The 20,622-nt window shown below is 35.3% G+C and overlaps 1 protein-coding gene across 1 annotated transcript in view; it reads left to right on the forward strand.

The window, feature by feature from the left end:
• Nucleotides 1-2,110: 2,110 nt before the first annotated feature.
• LOC143304359 (omega-amidase NIT2-like) overlaps nucleotides 2,111-20,622 on the forward strand; it is a 168,912-nt gene continuing 150,400 nt past the window's right edge. The window contains exon 1 of the mRNA XM_076626816.1: nucleotides 2,111-2,634. The gene's annotated coding sequence lies outside the window, so the exon portion shown is untranslated. The remainder of the gene's footprint in view (nucleotides 2,635-20,622) is intronic.

Genomic DNA, 20,622 nt, shown 5'->3' on the forward strand with positions numbered 1-20,622 from the left:
TTCCCTTCTATATCGGTTTTGCGGTTTTCCACATTTCCATCACAATAAACCATGTTTTTTCTCGATTTTACATGTTAGCCAATGATTCGCGGCAAAAGCGTCGACTGTAAAGATATTTGTAGTTGCAATAGCAACAAGTATGTTTTCTCAAATAGAAAATATTGGGAGCGTACACGCTGGCAAAACAATTCATGAATAGCTCGTCCTCTGCTTGTTATTTGTTTCGATACTGTTAGCAAACAAATTCATGAAACATACTGGTATAGCGTAAAATGAACATAAAAGTTTTGCGTACACTTGAGAGCTGAACTTTGGCTGTTATACGTATATTATATATATACGCACACAGTTATGTATATGTATATATATGTCGGAGATGAAAGAACACCGGAGCCTTTGGAATTTTGGATAATCCCGCAACATTGTAACCTAGAGTCTACTATAGCTGTAATTGAACAATTGTAGTTATTCAATCCGATTGTAATTGTTCGAGAGTTGTGATAATGAGCTTGGGCTCGAGGCGACAGTCAATCGCCGAACGTAGCCGCGGTCACGGGATGAACGCTTTGCCTAACAAAGGTATGGAGTAATTCTATAGCTCTCCTTAAAAGAAATATTCGTGGCGACACGCGACAGTAAACATTCCAACGGTTTCTGTCCCGTGGCTCGCCACACGCAGACCCTATTCTTCGAGTAAGATGATTGCCAGATGTCGATGCGTCTCCGCAGTACATGTTCGGCTAGCCCGAGGGCCCGTTATAAATCTTAAGGTTTCGTTAACTAAAGTCCTTCAAACAGACAAACAGTCTTTGTCCCAACTACGGGAAGATAGGGGAGACATATTTTTCAACGAGCGGCGTCTCCCACTAGCAACTTTCCCTCGAGGGCGGCTAGCATCTTTTTCTAACCACCGATATGGAGATTGACCAGTTAGCAGCAACGTCAATTTCCCTTACTTCCTAAACGAAGGCTTTCCTCGACGAATCCGATGATCTCGTGTCCTTAGACACACCCCATTATAGTTTTCCTCTGTGGCATCATCGGGACGGGAAAGGCATTCTCGCTCGCGATCTCATTGATGAAAGGAGTAACTCTTTACGACCAGTGAACATTACGCGTCCGACATAGATTTTGTGAGTACGTTCATCTATCATTCCGTCGACCGCGGATTCGTTATTGAACTTAGGATCATTGTCATTAGTTTCTCGAGTACCTAACTACCACGGTTACTTGTCCGGTTTTATAATAATCGTATTTACACTAGTCAATGTCTTCTCTATTGCATAACGACAACGTGTAACCCAAACGAAGATTTGTTTCACGCCCCTAACCCTAATTCTAATGTAAACCCGACATCAGAAGTGGGATCAGTGCCGGTTATAACAGTGCAAGAGCTTACGACCATCGTGCGCGAGTTAATTCCGTCGCTAGTGCAAAAAATCGAGTGTGGAATCTAACAATTTTTCGACTCCGCTGCATGGTGCGCAGCTACCAATCTGATTATGGAGGAAAATCCTTTACAAAGCAGTGCCCTGAATATAATTTCAATACCGAGTGTCGAATCGACTTCTACGTAGTGGACGCGCTAACTGGTAGATCAAGCCATCCGGGTGAGTCGTTTCCATTTTACCCCGATTTCGGAGCCGAGTGTTCGCTAATTAAAGAATCCGTAGTCATGAGAATTTCTGGCAAAAGAACGATTGATATAGTAGTAATGCGAGGAATAAGAGATGTTGGTACTAAACGTATCGCTCAAATCTTGTCCGTTGCAGGTGTTAGTGGTTAGAGATAAATTTTTCATGTCCTGGCTGATAGTTATTTAAAAATACGATATCGCGATTGCTCGTCAAATTTTAAGCCAAGATCTTGACGTAATATTACACAAACTAGCCTCGCTATGTGTAAAACGCTGAAAACGAGATCGACGTCAATGAAGTTGACAATGAGGTACGTGGTAGTGATAAAAGTCGATTAATCTTTCTTTTCAAAAATTCAGAGATTCATCCGTTACGGGTTCCCTACGTACTTGTACAAAAAAAATACAGGACAGTTAGAAGTACAATTAATTGATCCTAACATCGCCGTACAAGGAGTCCTAATAGACTTCGCGAGCGCAGAGTAGTACGTGATAGAACAAGCGACTTAATTACAGCCAAAAATCATAAAGCCTAGTAATTCACCGTTCGCGAGCCCCGTGTTACTCGTGAAGACGAACAATGGTTCAGATAGATGATAGGCAGATTTTCGAGAACTAAATAAATATACGGTCGCGGATCGGTATCCTTTACCCCTCATTGCGGATCGAGTCGCGAGATTGCAAAAGCGAGATATTTTATTATTCTGGACATGGCCGGTGGGTTTCTCCAAATCCCTATTCATCCTAATTCTAGGAAGTATACAGCATTGATTACCCTCGATGAACAATTTGGATAATAAGTTGTTGTTTTCTTCGAATTCTTTTGTGCCTTTGTTCGATCCATTCTAAGTCGATCTAAGAAAATAGATAAAGGGAGGGAGGGGCAAAGCTAGTTAATCTGGAAAGAATCCAAGCGTCAATTTCAAGCATTTACAGAGAATCAAGCGGGCTGGTTAAGGTCGTGAGTTGAGCAATTATCCCGCGTTAGGTTCAATCAGGTTAGTCCCACGCGAAATTGATCCAACCATGCGAAAACGAGTGTATTCTGATTTCTGTCGCAGATACTTCTGGCTAGTGCACTTCTTTTACGCTTCTCGTCGCTACTTCTAACGACCAACGAAGATGTACGGCAGTCTGACAGTCTACATGAAAATGATCATGATTGCGGTCTGTGTACCGCCTGCCCTTCTTTCTGTTCTTCCGTTAAAGACTGGTAAGTTGATACTGATTAATTATGCGATCGAAATCCTATATAATGGCTACAAAAAATATTTGCATCATTATTCTCGTTTCCTAATGAATCGCTGTTTTAATCAAGTTTTATATTGCATCAAATTTCTGTAGTTACACGAAAGTACTAAATTATAGAAAACTTGATATACACGGATTTAATTAATTGATAAATTAGTCGATATATAGGCATTATTATTTCACGTGAAATTTTACAACGTCAAAAACCTAACATTCCTGTACGAGCAGTATTAATCAAATTGTGAGAATGCCTACTGATAAGGAAGAAAGATAATATAGAGAACGCAGACTTATGGAAAGAGAATCCCTGACATTAGACACGAATACGCGATTTCACGAAATATTTTATGGTATATCTAAGATAGAGAATATATATAGAGTACATATAAGTATATATAGAGTAAGAATATATATAGAGTATATATAAGTACCAAAAATACACCCTAAGACGTGTATGCGATCTACGCTGTATGGGACGTGTTATAAATGGTTTCCGCCACTCAACCGCATTTGAATTTGTGAACACGATCGAACAATTGACACGAATTATTAATTCCCGTCTCTACTCTAGTAACGATTTGCTTTGGAACGAGGTCGAATCGTTCTGATTCCGCGCATGATTAACAAATAATTACAGAGGACATCAATTACTTGGATGGTCTTCCTGAAACTTGATCCAGTTTCGAGAAAATGAAAAATTCGTTTCTTCTCTTTGCTTCCCTGTTCCTTCTTTCCTCCTTTTTCCCTTTTTACATCGCTTTGTTTTACATCGCAATTTACATTTATTTGTAAAGTTTGAATCTCCTCGATATTGAAGATGTTGAAGCTGCAAGTATGTATTTCATTTTAATCCATTCGAGACCGAGATTTAATTGTAAGACGATACCTAGGTGTCGCTACGATCTGAATGTTTAGTTGGAATGATTCTGTGTTTTACTCTCTCCAGGGTATCCTTTTCATACTTTGATTTTAAATCGATGACAATCTTAAATAGTATGCCTCATATTTTTAAAATATAAAATTATATACTATGTTTCACTATCTGAAATTGATTTTTGTTTAACACCTCTTTTTTCTTCTTTGGCAAATTTATTTTCTACATTTTCCGATGCCTTTTGTTTATTAATTATTTCAGACTTGTCTTCGATTAATTTCGTCTTTAAAGCGCTTCGCAAAATTTTATTTGTGTTTGATTGTCTGGTTTGATTATAAACAATTTCTTCAAATTTTGGCGAAGTAGCAGGCTTTGCAGCAACATTATAACGACTGCTCCGTTTACTACTATCTAACATAGATGGAGATGGATTCTTGTCATCTTTATTCTCTAAAGACTTCTCTTGTGTATTAGCATCTAAATTTCTCGACATAAGATCTGCTGAAGTTTTTGATTCTGTAGTGTCACACGCATTTTTCGCTGTCATCATTTGGTCTTCTTCTATAAGCAAATGTTCATTATTGTAAGCATTATCTCTTGCTTTTTGTATGGATTCTAACGATATATTTTGTTCAACGTTGTCTATTGATTTTGTATCATTTTCAGCAGTTGATTTACTAACTGCTTCTAATTCCTTCGTTTCAATTTGGTTTTCTTTATTTGTATCGCCGTCCAAAATATTTCTCATTGAAATATTATCCTTCTTGTTATGATCTTTTTCTGCTTCTCCTAAACTTTTACTTTTTTTGTCAAACCATTCTTGTAAATTTTGAGTATCTTGTGACGAAGATGGTGATAAATCATTATACAATACTGCAATATCTTCTTTCCTTCGTTTCACAGACTCTTTCTGGTATTCTGTTGAGCTATTGACATCAAACATTAAGTCTGTTTTAATGAAAATATAATCCTGTGAAGCGGTGTCAATTGATACTTTCTTTTCATAAGAATTTTCTACATTAGACTGCAATTCTTTTGAAAATTCTTTCAAAACCATTTCTTCATTTCCCACAGTAACGTCTGTTTTCTCCAAGCTTTTGTTCAAATTATTAGAAACTAAACTACCCTGATAACTCCGACTAGTCGCTGCTTTAATAGTCTCCTTTAACAGTTTTCTTAAATTGATTTCGTTCTGCTTCTGCATAGCGTCTAGTATGGCCCGAATACTTGGATCCACACCAGTAGCCATAGGGCTAACAGAAGATGTGTCTTCTGATTTTTTGCTCATAGTGGTTATTGTACTGTTGTTGGAGTCTGTACTAGCGAAGCTATTGCGACGAGTACGATAATATTTAAAAGAATCCAGTTCTTTACCTGAATATTCTTCTTTTCGTGACCAGTTTCAATTTTGGTGATGACCGTAGTCCGCTTTCCGTAGAAGTCGTTTTCACGCAAAGTGAGCTGATCTGCAGAGGTCCGCTGATCCCTCAATCTTCAATGATGCACGTATGCCGAAATGCGTAATTTCGTTTTCTTGAAGTTGATGGATCCTGGCACGGATCGCCAAAATGTCACGTAAAGTTGGTACTTGGGTTGCGAGAGAAAAGAAAGCTGAGTCGTAGCCCAACTATTAATTCTCTTTTATCGAACTTTATTATGACTTTGGCACTTACAGTAGAATAACGTTGAACAGAGAAAGGGGTGTTGTACAAGAACAGCAACTAGAACGAGAACTCCCCGGGCTGGGTGAAGTCTCGGCTTATATACACCCTGGCTTGGGGATGTTGGGGGGTTTGGTGTGGATTCCAAGGAGTCCGAAAGTCGGGGTTGGGGCCTTATCTCTGATGGGGACTAAGATGCGTCGCAGCGTTGGCGTCCGACAGTCGGGAGTCGATGTCTTTTCTCTGAGAGGTAATTGGTGTCACACGGTCAACGGGACGAACTCTCCACCTAACAAAGGCATTAAGTAATCCTATAGCTATCCTTAAAAGAAAGATTTGTAGCGGCACATGGCAGTAAACATTCCAACGGTTTCTGTCCCGTAGCTCGCCACACGCAGATCCTATTCTCCGGGCAGGATGTTTACCAGATGTCGACGCGTCTCCACAGTACGTGATCGGCTAGCCCGAGGACCGTCATAAACACTAATATCTAGTTACCTAAAATCCTTCAACAGATACACAGTCTTTGTCCCAGTTACGGGAAGACAGGAGAGACCTATTTTTCCACTAGCAACCCTCCCTCAAGGGCGGCTAGCATCCTTTTCTAACTACCGATATGGAGATTGGCCAATTAGCAGCAACGTCAATTTCCCTTACTTTCCGAACGTAGGATGTCCCCGACGAATCCGATGATCTCGTGTCCTTAGACACACCCCGTCATATTTTTCCTCTGGGGTATCACCGGGTCGGAAAGTCTCTCTCTCTTGCGGTCTCATCGACAAAAAAGGATTAACTGCTTACGGTCAGCGAATATTAACACAGAATCCGACTTAGATTTTTTACGAGTGCGTACGACTACCGTTCCGTTGTCCGCGGATTCGTTATTGAACCTAGGATCATTGTCATTAGTCTCTCGAATATCTAATAACCACGGTTACTTGTCCGGTTCTATGGTAATCGTATTTGCACTAGTCAATGTCTTCTCTATTGCATAACGACAACGTGTAACCCAAACGAAGATTCGTTTCACGCCTCTAACCCTAATTCTAATGTAAACCTGACGTATATATATATATATATAATAAATAATTATAAATTAATATTACCTATTATTAATAATAATTTAATTATATATCTCAAGATAATAAAATATTTATAATTTATATTAATTTTTATATATAAATACTTAATTATATATAATGCATTTTTTCAATTTAAAGTTAAAATATTTATATTTATATTTTAATTTTTTTATAAAATTAAATATATGTATAAAGATTTTAAAATTAATATATTTAAAACTAATAATTATATATTAATATATACTTATATACAAGATAATTCAATTTTTATCAATTTTATTAAAAAATTTTATTTTATTACGTTAAATATTTATAAATTATTTTAATTTAATTATCTAATTAAATTATTATTAATTAATTATAATAGCAATATTTATAATAGTATTGTTAATTTTTTATTTTTATATTTTAAAATATATATATAATGTACGTATCCATTATGTATTTGCAATGTACGTACAGCAGATACTCACAGGAAAAACCAACGAGACTAATAATAAAATCAACGAATTAGAAAAAAAGAGCTATAGACAAATATCTTATAATATACCGTGGCATAATCTGCAATTTATTATAAAATAATTGATCCGAGCAGTATCAATTATAAAAGAAGATGGCTGAATATGATAGACACTGTCGAATACTAATCAAATATAATCATTTAGTTAATCTTTAAGATTTAAGTTAAGATACATCTTGGAGGAATCAATAAGTCTTTCGCTAATAGCCTAATAGATCTCTTGATAGATCAAACGAAGAAATACCTAACCGCGATTACAGCCAATTGGTACATATTATTCGATACATAATTAATATTTGTATCACGTACAGCGATGCAAGTGGTATTGAAGAAAATAGCCATTTTATGTTACAACTATAACGAGTAAATTTACTCGTTTAACTTGAGAGAAATTAAAAAGGTACCTGACTTTTAAATAAGCATTAAATAAGAAATTTAAATATCGCAGACGGTGATGTAGGTGTTATTCAAGAAAAGAGAACATTTTATTTTGTAATTAGCACGAGTAAATGAACGAATATCGATAATATAATATAATGATTAATATGAATTTTATCTGGCTGATTATTTAAATACCATAACATATTTCACAGTAACGTCATCGACTGCCGTTAGGCTCCTTCCCCTTTTTGTTCAAACTAATTGATAGTCGAAAACTAGTATCAAGGAGGTGTGAATTTAGTCTTAGTTTGTAGAAACTATTAAAATGATAAAAATGGATACCGTATTAAATCGTCGAAGGCGCCAATTTACGATAAAAATTAAGAAATTGTTCAATTTGATTTTGTTATCATGGAAAACCCGTCCTTCGCTATGTCAAGAGATCGTTAACGTTTTATTGACATCTCGACACCTTGTCAAGATATATAAGGAACGCGGAAGTCGCGCGCGAGCTCTTTCGTGCCTGAAATTCCGGACAGTGAACATCCAAGAAGAATTTAAATATAAGGTAAATAAAAAAAAATATCAAATAACAACATTGTAACTAGTAATTTATAACGTCTAAGCCATTAATTTACAATACTTGAGAAATTAATTTATAATATTTAAGCTATTAATTTATAACATTTAAGCCATTAATATATAACATATAAGCAATTAATTTATAACGTCTAAACTATTAATTTATAACATTTGTTGAGATATGTATAATTTTCTGTGTTGGACTGGGTTAAATGTGTAGTAGAGATACTTGTATGTGAATATCAGCGTGTGGATGTATGTGTGTGCGCGGCGTCTCGAAAACAGATGAATGTAAACTGTTCAGTCGGTTAACAGTCGGGTATAGAAGAAAGTGCTGAGACGCGTGCAAGTGTGTATCGATGAATATATAAGAAATCGTCCATGAAATAAATATATTACTATTTTAAAATTAATCCTCAGTATAAATTTAGTGTTCTTATAACATTATTTCGACTTCAAAGATCCACAATTCTCAACAACATTTGTGCTATTAATTTATAACATTTAAGTTATTAATTTACAACATCTAAGCCATTAATTTACAACATTTGAACTGTTATTTTATACATTTAAGTTATTAATTTATAACATTTAGGCTATTAATTTACAACATCTTAGCCATTAATTTACAATACTTGAACTATTATTTTATACATTTAAGCCATTAATTTATAACATTTAAACTATTAATTTATAACATTTAAGCCATTAATTTATAACATTTAAGCTATTAATTTTCAACATCTAAGCCAATAATGTACAACATTTAAACTGTTATTTTATACATTTAAACTATTAATTTATAACATTTAAGCTATTCATTTATACCTTCTAAGCCATTAATTTATAACATTTAAGCCATTAATCTAAAACAATTACATCATTAATTCTTAACAGTTATACCAATAATTTATAACAACATTTTCCCATTAATTCAATGTAATTATGCTCTTAATTTATAACAGTTGTACCCTTAATCGGAAGTAACTCTACATTCATTGATTTTAATCAATACCATAAATTCGTAGTGAGTGAATTAAAGATTTATTTTGCTTTATTTTATTAACGAAATCTATCAAGTTTTTGAAGTGCTATTTCATTTCCATATAGCATTATATTTTAACTCTGAATACAGTATTCAATTTCCAATTTCACTATTTCGTATAAAATCTGTGGTAACACAGAGTGTCGATGTATGTGTCACGTAAAATAACAAAATAAAAAAGGAATTTGAGGTAAAAAATAAAAAAAGAAAACTTTATTTTTTTCTAACATCAATACACTTTACAATCTACTTCCGAACTCTAGGCGTGACTTTCTAAGACTGACTCTTATGATTTTACTTTCGATCGGATCCGATTACTTTCTTTTGTCATCCCTCAACATCCCCACCGTCCATGCATTTGCTAGGCGTCCGCGATCGTTGCCACGTGCTCTTTCTTCTAGAACCTTCGGTGGAAGGACCGTTGGGATGTTGATGGTTCATTAGGCACTTCGGCGATATACATTGTCGCCGAGTGCTTTATCTCTATCGTCAGTCCGTCGGATTTGAAGTATGCCGGTCGTGACACACGCGAAAAGTGACTGACCAAAAAAGAACTGAATGTTTTGACGACATTAAGAAACTGCAGCCTTGTATTTCAGCAATATCATACCAGCAATAACAAATTTTGAGAAATATCTTTATGTTCTATTCCTGTGGCGTACTTTGGATAACGCTAATCCCGGCGACACACTAAATTTTGAAATCCATACGACTGATTCTACAGAAGCGGGGATTCTACAGCAGCGATTTCGCTTGCACAGTTGTTCATTTAATTTGTGAATTGTAAGAAACCTCAAGTATGTCAGAGGACATAGTGATATTGCTACAAAAGCGACTAGACAAATAGAGAGCTACATGTGATTTTATCGCATTTTTTTAACCCTTTCGCTTCGGCAATCCAGTCCGCCGAAGTACTGTCACTGAACGGAAACGCGCGCCAGAAATACGCACAGTGTGCGTGGCTACTGTATATACGTTTTCCTAAGTCTTAAATAATAATAATTCTTGTAAGAACCGTATACGAAATATCGTTTCACTGTCAATGGATTTAGTAGATTCTTTAGCACGAAACAATATACGATTTTGATGTTGTTTCAAGAACGAGTAACTTAAAGAAGTGATTAATCCAGTATGTCAATAAAATCAAGGGAAAATGTTCTGTCGATAACGAAAAAATATATTAATGACCACAGATAGAATTTGTATATGCATTTTTGCATTTTTGTCAAATTTTGTCTTCCAAACACAACTTTTTAATATTCCTATTTTATCTACTTTTGCTAAAATACATTAAACACATTTCAATACTAAACTAAAGATCTTTAAACTTAAAAATGACTTTTGCTTATTCCCATGTCACAAACAATTGGCTTTAATAATTATCGATCAATACTCTCTTATTCGTAAGCACATCAGCATATTCGATCCATGCAAATTCACGTAAAATGTTACTACTTCCTGCCTTTCGTTACATGTATCTTAATAAATTGTATCTTATTAAATCTTAATAAATATGAGTCTTAATAAAAAGAAGTTACTTTTTACATAGACCAAACCTAGTTCTATTATTAAGCGCGTAAGCAGATAAGATGAAGATGAAATAGAGGCAAAGCTAAAAAATAACGACTATATATTTTCATGTTTCAGCGTTGAAAACTTATGTGGGTGAAACGCTAGAATTGACTGGAGTTCTTCGACAAGAAATGGGCACTTGTCTTTGCATAGACAGCAACAATGTGCCTCCGACAGTCAGCAAACGTTACTCTCTACAAGTTCACTGTATGTATTATTAAGCGCTTGTCATAGAGTTATTATACAAATATATTTGCAATTATCATTCTTATATATTATACAAGGTGAATCAGAACACGTGGAAAATATGGCAGAGGTTGATTCTGAATACTGAAATAAGAAGAAAATTTTATATAACATAATATGCCTAATATGACCATACGTTCCGCTTATAGCTTGTTTTGCGATGCTAAACATTACACAGATGAACGATTTCTTGGAAAATAGATAAATCGTGTTGGCCTTATTTCCGGACCAATACGCTCTTCGGATCCGAATCCGTTCGATTATTAAATACGGGCGCGTTTAAAATCTCTTACTTATAAAACGTTAGTTGACGTGACGATCAAAATTTTCGACAAATTCGTGTAAGCTGTTCGAACAAGATGGACGATCTATGACGCGACGCATTCGCGTTTCCGTAGAAACTGGAACTGGTCGATTCGAGTAATTTCTCTAAAGATAGGTAAGAAAGTACTGTGACACAAAGCAAGCGTCTACTCGAAAACGTTTATACGAAATTTTCTTCTTATTTTAATGCGCTGAATCAGCCCCTGCTTGCCTGGAAGCCGTACTTTCCACATGTCTCGAACTCTATCATACCGATCCACTAGGTAAACAAAATAAAAGCCTGCCAAGCACTGTGGCGGCACGGGCCACGGAACTTTTCAACGGCTCCGGATGCAAAGCGCGACGCCGCCAAAGCGCAACACCGACGTGCCCAATGTACCATCGATATCTCCACACTCTTTCCGCCGAATTCTCGGAAGAGCATACACGTGCCAGCACTGGGCTACGATATCGATGGGCTACGAAGGGAAGAATCTGCGCGATCCGAAACAAAAGCACAGGCAGTCTGTCTTACGCCATTAAATGTGTAACTCCTCGGTATTATTTGCATAGCAACGCGTCGAATGATCTCTCGGTGTCTATCGTTATTTGTTAGTTGTTACCAATTGTCTGTTAAGTGTAATTGTTAATTGTTAATTGTTAACTCTGATTGTTGATTAGTTCTAAATAAACTATTGTTCGTTAAAAACACCAAGAGTAGTTCCTTACGCACCTATCACCATACCACCTCAGCACGAACGCCGTATAGATTGTTTTCACCTGTTCGATTCGTGCTAGATTTGACTAAAATACTCATGCGAAGTTATTGAAAATATAAAATCCGAATTAACATCCAGTTTTCAACAACCTGTCTAAAGATACCGCTCACAAGCAAGCTATCATTTCTTGAAACAAATATATAAGATTTATTTACGTTATCAATTTTGTCGTGTGTCGAAATACAGCCCACTCAAAACATTCTATGGACCAAACGAAAAAATTGTTGACATTGATTGTCAACAAGTCCTACAAACTAGGATCTTTCATATTTCTTTCGCTTTTGATAATTAGGCACAACCTCCCGCTAGCCGATGAGTCATTCTGCTATATTTGGCTTATCCTTTGTTATTATACAAATTACTGCCATTGTTCACGGCTGATCTACTAATTCGTTTGGTGACTAGACACTACGTTAGATATTTTAATCAAATAAACTCATAATTGTATCGATAAAATACTTCCTATCAGTACAATATATGATCCAAAATTTAAACATCCTGCTTCAGGGCGACATATCCAGTGAATTAACGGCGCCTGAACAATCCCTTAAAACGGGTAAATCTATAACTTTATTATCTAATTTCAACCTAATATCCACAAACTGATCAACATAATTTCACTATGGCCAAAAAGAATCGCCTTGCAAATGATATCGATATTTACGACATTTCTTTGCTATATTAATATAGTATTATTTGTTATAGATCCAGACCACCGACCTCGACCAGGGCTATCAAAATTCGCCTTCGTCATGGCCAATAACCAATATAATATTAACTACGATAGAAACTGTCATTGTTAATTTAACACTAGCTATCGCTGCTATAATACGAATAGCCTGTATACATATTAAATAAACTGTAATAAATAACTTATTATTTTTAAATACACCCTGTCTTATTTATCTACACCTTCCTTTGTCTTACGTCCACCTTGACCTACGCATTGTCACGTAAAATTCGTGATAAAAAAGGATTTTTGCAATCCACTAGCGATAAAAAGTTCGCGTACAAGGTAAATAGCGGGCAAAAGAACGGTATAAAGCATAGAGTGTAGAGTATAGTAGCATCGCAGAAAAAGAAAAATCAACAGCTTGCTCGGTCATTGCGCAGCAACAGATCGAGCAACGATACAAATGATCATGGAAGTGCGTTTCTGCTTCCCGGTCTGTTCGAACTATGACGATTTGTCTTTCTGATCTTTCCGACTCGACCGTTGCACCGTTCACTCGACCATCGACCATAAATTGTTTCGAATTTTCTAGAGAACGGACACTTGAAACTACGTGCTTGCGGTACATTCGATAGCCAGAACAGAGGGATCCTTCGTGAGCCTGTTTTCGTCCTGCGAGACGAGCAAATTATTAGAAATTTCCTGATGCAATTGTACGCGGTTTTATGCAACTTTGATTATACACGTGAACGATATTTGGCACAGAGGAGTAACATTTTCGGGGTAACATTTGCGCACTAATAGGTTCCCACGTAGCTAAAATAAAGCAAAAGTTGCGCGAAATTAACGGATGACAATTGAGAAATTTCTTGGGTGATCTACGTTTATTACGAAATGGTTGGATGCGAGAATCGATATCTGGTAGCATCTAAGTTGTCCGAGAGAGTTTCACGATAAAGGAACAGGTCTCTGCCGATACTCTCTATCCGACTATCGTAGCAGATTTGCGTACTTTTGCAAGGTTCTCCAAATTGATACAAATTTCTAACTACCGTAACATCGAGATATTATACATCGTAAGGCAAAGTTAAGGAGAGTGGCGATGACCTCGGAAACGCGAAAAATATCTCAGAAGATAGAATTTTGGTGGCGCGAAGGACAAATGTTCGTGATGGTTTTTGCCAATAGCGATTCTGATTCTCCCTTGACGTGTCTGCTCGGCGCCACTTCCGGCATCGTGACAACCACCGTAAGCCCTAGGACACCCTTACAGCCTCCTTTACATCGCATATGCCCTTCTCGCTGTTGATGAAAATCCAATTTGTGAAATTAGACGTTTGCTCGCTTTGAGACAAAGTAAACCGCGTTTCTCACAGGTGTTCGGCAGATGGCGATGATGAGATATATAGTGCAACAAAGTGAAATTTTACGCGCGTAAATCTAACAGGATTATAATGTAACAGAAGCACAACAAAGAGGAAACTTGTGATGAAAAAGGAAGAATATATTACCAACGAAACTCTTTTGCTCCATTTTCTTTCGTAGAATTATATTTCACTTGCGAGTATTATAGCAGGTCTGCCTTTGATACAAAAATCATAAAAGGTTTACGTATCTGCACGTATATTTACGCTGTGTGAACGACACTCGAGTATTACACGCATGCATTATCGACAAATAGATCCACGTTCGAGATAAGAGTTCCTCTTTGATACTTTCTTATGGTATAAATAACGAGAAATTATCAGGAAGTATGTTACAGTGAAACTGCTCGTACTTCGTTACTTTTACTCGCATGTATGACACCTACAACGATATTCTTTGTTGAATCAATAAATAAAAGCGCTCCCCAGCGTACATACAAGACTAGATCTTGAAATATAAGAATCGACGTAACAATAAGACTAAAAAAGTTCGAAATGAAAGTAATTATGTATATTCGATATATCTTTGGTAATCATTTCTTTAATCTCCTTCTTTGATCCAGTATCCATATTTAAAATCTACGAATAAATGATATATATTTAATATATACATTAAACTATACTTTTTAATAATACATACCATAATTTAATATTATGGTTGAAATTATGACGTATATAGCAATTAATACATACACATGTGTTTAGTTCTATTAACTTAGAAGCACATGTAAATTAAAAAAAAATATATATATATGAAACAATAATAAAATAATGAAGTAACATTGAGAATAGAATCTAGTTTAATTACACATATATACCCTTTTAATAATTCCGTTCTTATAAATTTTATTAAATTTACAGTGAAGCTTACAATTACACTAATGCCAATGAATATTAACGTATGCGTTTATTATTACACTAAATAAAAATGAAAGTAATGCAATGAAAAATACAATATACCTTAATGGAAATAAAATAAGTAAATAGCGAAGTATTTATTAATATTATTATATAGCATTATATTATATTATTATAATATTTATTAATATTTACTTACCTTTTACGTTTGCACAAAAACTATAAAATTTTAAATATAAAGAGAGATTTATAACAGAGATAAAGCAAGTCACAGAAATTAGTGTCTTTCAATGGCAAAAATGCGTTAAAGGAAGTGAAACGATAATCTCCGTCTCGCGTCACAAGCGGAACTGTGTCAGTTTTGCTCCTTGAAAGTACACGTAGCGGTACATGAGCTAGAGAACATTTCAAATCATGTTGTTGTTTTTTTGCTTCGGAGTATCAAGATCGTGAGGACATACATAATATATTAATAAATAAACTCCGGGCAAAACAATGTCGCCGTTACGTTACCGTCGAACCGTCGAACCGTCGAACAAAGACGAATTTGAATTCTCCGACTCTCGCCCGATCTGTTTATACTATACCAGTTTAAACGGACGCAATCGTAAAGAGTTCACGAGAGTTATGGATCAGTATCTACGAGTATCTACCGTCCTTGCGAACATTATCTATAATTATTTATTTAATCATTCGAAAATATACTTGAAGGTTTCAACAACGAGCAATCTTGTCTAATAAATCTCACGATCAACCATCCTCTACACACAAGTCCTCTGAAAACATAACGACTTTTCAGTTCAATTTGAATCGTTGCGTTCAACGCCATCAGGGTGTCCTGCATAACGCGGGCATCCGACTAGGTGCTGATACCACATACAAGAACAAGTCGAATATGTGAAATAAAGCTTTTGAGCTTAAGGTCCCGTTTTGAAAAAAATACAGTTTGAATATGTTCGGTTGGCAATTGGCTTAATACACGCGTATGATAAATAATAAGGTTTATTACATGATTTTACAAAATTTGTTAAAATTGATTAAGAAGTTACTTTCAAGAAGTAATATTTACATAATTGTAAATTGAACCCTATGTTTAACAAAATTAGGCATTCTTAAGTATTTGTTATTGTAAATTACTATTATGCTTCGCCAAGTGTGATTGGCTATTTCTGGAACACAGCGTCCATCGATGTCTTCAATGAAAGAACATAAGTTTAATAACCTAACTTATCGACGAAATAAATCCCTGGCCCCCGGGTAGCGTGTTAGGAAGCTTCCGTGGTAATTCTTTTAAAAGCAATTAACGAGTGATCTGTTCGCGAATTATTGTATTGTATTACAATGATAAAAATGTTAAATCTGTTATTCCTAAAGAATAAATTCTTATTATAAGACCTAATTGACTTAATGTTGATAAAGCAATAATCTTTTTAAAATCTATTTCAAAATTAGCTATAACTCCTGAAACTAATATTGTTATTCTTGAAATTATTAAAATAAATCTTTTATATTTAAAATCAATTATTATCTCATAATTGATTAATAAATAAATTCCAGCAGTAACTAAAGTTGATGAATGAACTAATGAAGACACAGAAGTAGGAGTAATTATTGCAGCTGGTAATCACATCATAAATATTAATTGTGCACTTTTTGTAAATACTATTAAAAAGAACATTAATAAAATTAATAAATCTATTTTATATAAAATTAAATTTCATGTACCAAAAATTACTAAAAAAGAAATAATTATTAATAAACTAGAATCTCCTACACGATTTAAAATTACTATAATTATTCCTGAATTAAATGATAAAAATTTTTGATAATAAATAATTAAACAATAAGAAATTAAACCCAGACCATCTCATCCTAATAATAAAGTTAATATATTAGGTCTCAAAATTTAAAAAATTATTGATATTAAAAACATTAATATTAAATAATAAAAACGATTAATTAAATATTTATTATTTAAATTTATATATCTAATTCTATATAATAAAATAAAAGAACTAATTAATATTACTAAAAATACAAATATTAATAATTTAAATCTAATCATAAAAATTGTTAGGGAAGTGGTACATTTACACTGTACATGAGAGTGTGTGTGTAAGGATCAGAGGGCGTCAAGGTCTTAGTTGAGACAAAAGACTGTTGCCAGATGTTAGAAGAATCTAGGATAGTCGGTTGGCGACAAGCGTGCGTGCAAGACGTTCTTCAGAGTGTAATATAGATGTATAACTGTTGTGTGGGAAATATAGTCAATTATTTGTATTCCCAAATCCTCGAATTTCCTTAACACGAATAGATGTACCTAATAACATAAAAATGTAATCGCTAATTCTATTGCTGCAACTTTTGTAAATTAATATCAAAGTTACCAACTCCTAAACTTTAATTATTTTTTATTTAATAACTGACAGCGTTTTTATCACTTTCTTTTATTAAAAAATCTTATCATTTAATAATGTTTAAAAAGGAGAAAAAATAAGTATTTTCGTATGTGAAAAATTTATACAACAACAAACACATTACAACAAAAATGGGCGTTTCCCGTATCATAACGTATTTTATAAACCGTAAATTATAGAATTGGTTATAGTATACGTATGTACATATGTATATTCCTAAATTATTCCTAGATAGAGTCACTTTCTTCACCCCGATATTTTCAAATTCAAAGCCATAAAGGAATATATTACTTACCTTTCGGTGTCTTGCTATCAAAGTTCCATCGGGACCCCAAATAGTACAGGTATTGTACAATTTATCGCCCTCTATTTCAGGCATCGTACCACCAACTACATAGATGTTGTTTTCTTTAGCTGCGTTCGATGAAGCAACGCTCGTTTCACCATCAGGAATACTCTCGGCGTATTTTGGAAAGTACTCTGCATTGCAATATTTCAATTAATGAAAAATAACTGTCTTTTGTTCCAACCATAAATTAAATTGAAATGTTTGTCAGTTTTTTATTTTTAAATTATTAAAATAACTAAGTTTTATATTTCGACTTAATTAAATATGCAATTACTTAGCTAATAGTATATATAATAAATTGTTTCTACAGGTCCAAAATGAAAAATGAATATTTAGAAATATTTAATTACGACAATGCTATTTGTGTTAGCATCAGTGGCTTGTTACTCAACGACTTTGCTAGTACTTTTTGAAACATAAAGTTAGTTTTCAATTAATACTTATACTAGAGGCGGAATTATAAATGCAAAATAATTGATAATACTAATTTATAAGTACCTAATTATTAGTATGTTAAAAAATATATTTATACAAAAATCACGATAATCATGAAAATGGGGAAATCCTATATTCTCGAATCAATTCACAATTTATTTTGTATATTAATTAGATTCCGCGCTCATCAGCACGTACTCACTGGCGACATCGAGAAAATGTATCGGCAATTCCTCGTACGACCAGAGGATCGGAAATATCAAAGGATATTATGGCGCAGCGCGAGTGGAGAAACAGAAACATATGAGCTTAACACCGTAATACTCTTATCATAGAAATAGAAGCAGTCCTCAATTCCCGCCCGCTAACTCCTATCTCCACCGATCCAAATGATCTCCTAGCCCTCACTCCCGGACATTTCCTCATTGGCGATTCATTAATGTGCTTACGTGATCGAGATTTCAGAGACATTCCATCGAACCGACTCTCCAAATGGCAGCATATCCAACAGCTTAAACAACATTTTTGGAACCGCTGGCATAAGGAGTATTTGAACGAGCTAACCAACCGCAATAAATGGAGCAAGGGTGGACACAGCATCCAAAAGGGCACAATCGTCATCCTCAGATAGGACAACGTTCCCTCCATGCATTGGCCTCTGGGCCGAGTTATCAAGGTTCATCCAGGCGCCGATGGTGTCATCCGGACAGCTACAGTTCAGACGGCAAAGAGCATTTTGGATCGGGGCGTCAAAAGGCTTGTCCCACTGCCAATTCAACCCGATCTCGAGAAACCCGAACAACTAGCCACCGAGACGAAATAAGATGGGAACTTCAACCACACCTCGCTAGTTTGATCGGTACCCTCTCAACGGGGGGAGAATGTTACGCCATGCGGCTTACCATAGGTCATATTCTTAACTATCGATAGCGCCACTATAATGTCGCAGACGGATCGTCGCGTCTGCCCGGCAAACAAACATTGTAGTGGCAAGCGCGTGGTTCATTAAGCAGGGCGACTTCCAGAAACGTCGACTCGTGGCCCGTATTTTACCTCGCAGTAAAAGAATGTGGCGTGATCCGAACGTAGTGGGGGTCGCCTTCCAGAAAAAACGAAAAAAATCGAAAGGCGTTCAGAACTTTTCGAGAAGTCGAACCGTCAACACATGTGGTATGTCGCGCATTACTTATCAACCAAAACGCAGTTACATTTTTTTTGTTCCTTTTATATCTTTCTAGTTAATAAGTTGTTGAAATAAACATTAATTTATTTGTGTTAATTCTGTGGAATTTCATTGAACTACCCTTATTATCATAATCGAAATAAGGGGATCGATCAGTTCGTGGCGTCGATTATTTAATCGTAACGGGAACTTACAACTCTCGTTGACGTGCTATCTCGCGATCGCGTCTCTCCGCGAACGGTCGAAACGCCTATTTTTTAACGAACGACGTCTCCCACTAGAGACTTTCTCTCGAGAGCGGCTAGCATCCTTTTCTAACCACCGATATACAAATTGACCAATTAACAGCAATGCCAATTTCCCTTACTTTCTGAACGAAGGTTGTCCTCGACGAATCCGATTTTTCCTCTGCAATATTTTTAAAGCTACACATTTCGAATTTTCCAATTATGCCGAAACAATTGCGTGAACCACTCTATATATTCCATACAATAAACTATTTTTTGCGTTTTAAAGTAGTTGAATATTTTATTAAAATACTCTGAGCAATTCTCAGGTTTCTGTGAAAACAAGATAACCCAAATGTAGTTGTGTTTCCTTCAGAATTATGCAGATTTTATTTGAAATATGTGAGGTGTAAGTGACCCCGACGTGATCGAGCTAATGAGATTTCAATGATCGTGATTCCGGGCGCGCTAACGATATGTCGAACAAGAATAAAACAGTTACGACCAGTGAAGTAGTCCGCGTGCCTTTGACGATGCCCTAGAAGATAGTGCTATGGTTCTCCTTACTAGAGAGATAGCTCGCGGCGGCGAGCATCGCGGGCGATGAAGAAAAATCTACCGCTGGCTGTAGATGTCGCTGCTAGGGTACTGCTGTATTTTCTTTTCATTTAAGAATCGTGGAAGAAAAATCGGACTACGGTCGCCGGGATTTAAGAACCCAGATCCCGAACGTTCGTAACTTGAGGCGCTAACCACTGCGCTGCCGTTGTCTGGTATTAGTTAGTGTCGAGTTGTCGTATTTGTGCTGTCGAGTGCGGCCACATATGTATGCATTTATGAATTGAGTGGTTTACGAGTAATTACAATCGATATACATTACAAGTAATTACAATTTATTACAAATGACTCGCTGTGCATATTACTATAACAGTCAGTACTAATTCTATAGATCAGCAGCATTATAACTTTCCAATAAACAACCGAAAATCACGTCGTTGAATAATAAATGCATTCACTGTAGAACGAAATTATTACTACGAATATAAGAGAAACGATTTAAAAACCATGTATTTTTTCATTTAAATTATTTGCATTTGCAAAGGGAGATACAAAATTTTAACAAC

The sequence above is a fragment of the Bombus vancouverensis genome, unplaced genomic scaffold, assembly GCF_051014615.1.
Source record: "Bombus vancouverensis nearcticus unplaced genomic scaffold, iyBomVanc1_principal scaffold0031, whole genome shotgun sequence".
In the NCBI taxonomy this organism is placed as follows: Eukaryota; Metazoa; Arthropoda; class Insecta; order Hymenoptera; family Apidae; genus Bombus; species Bombus vancouverensis.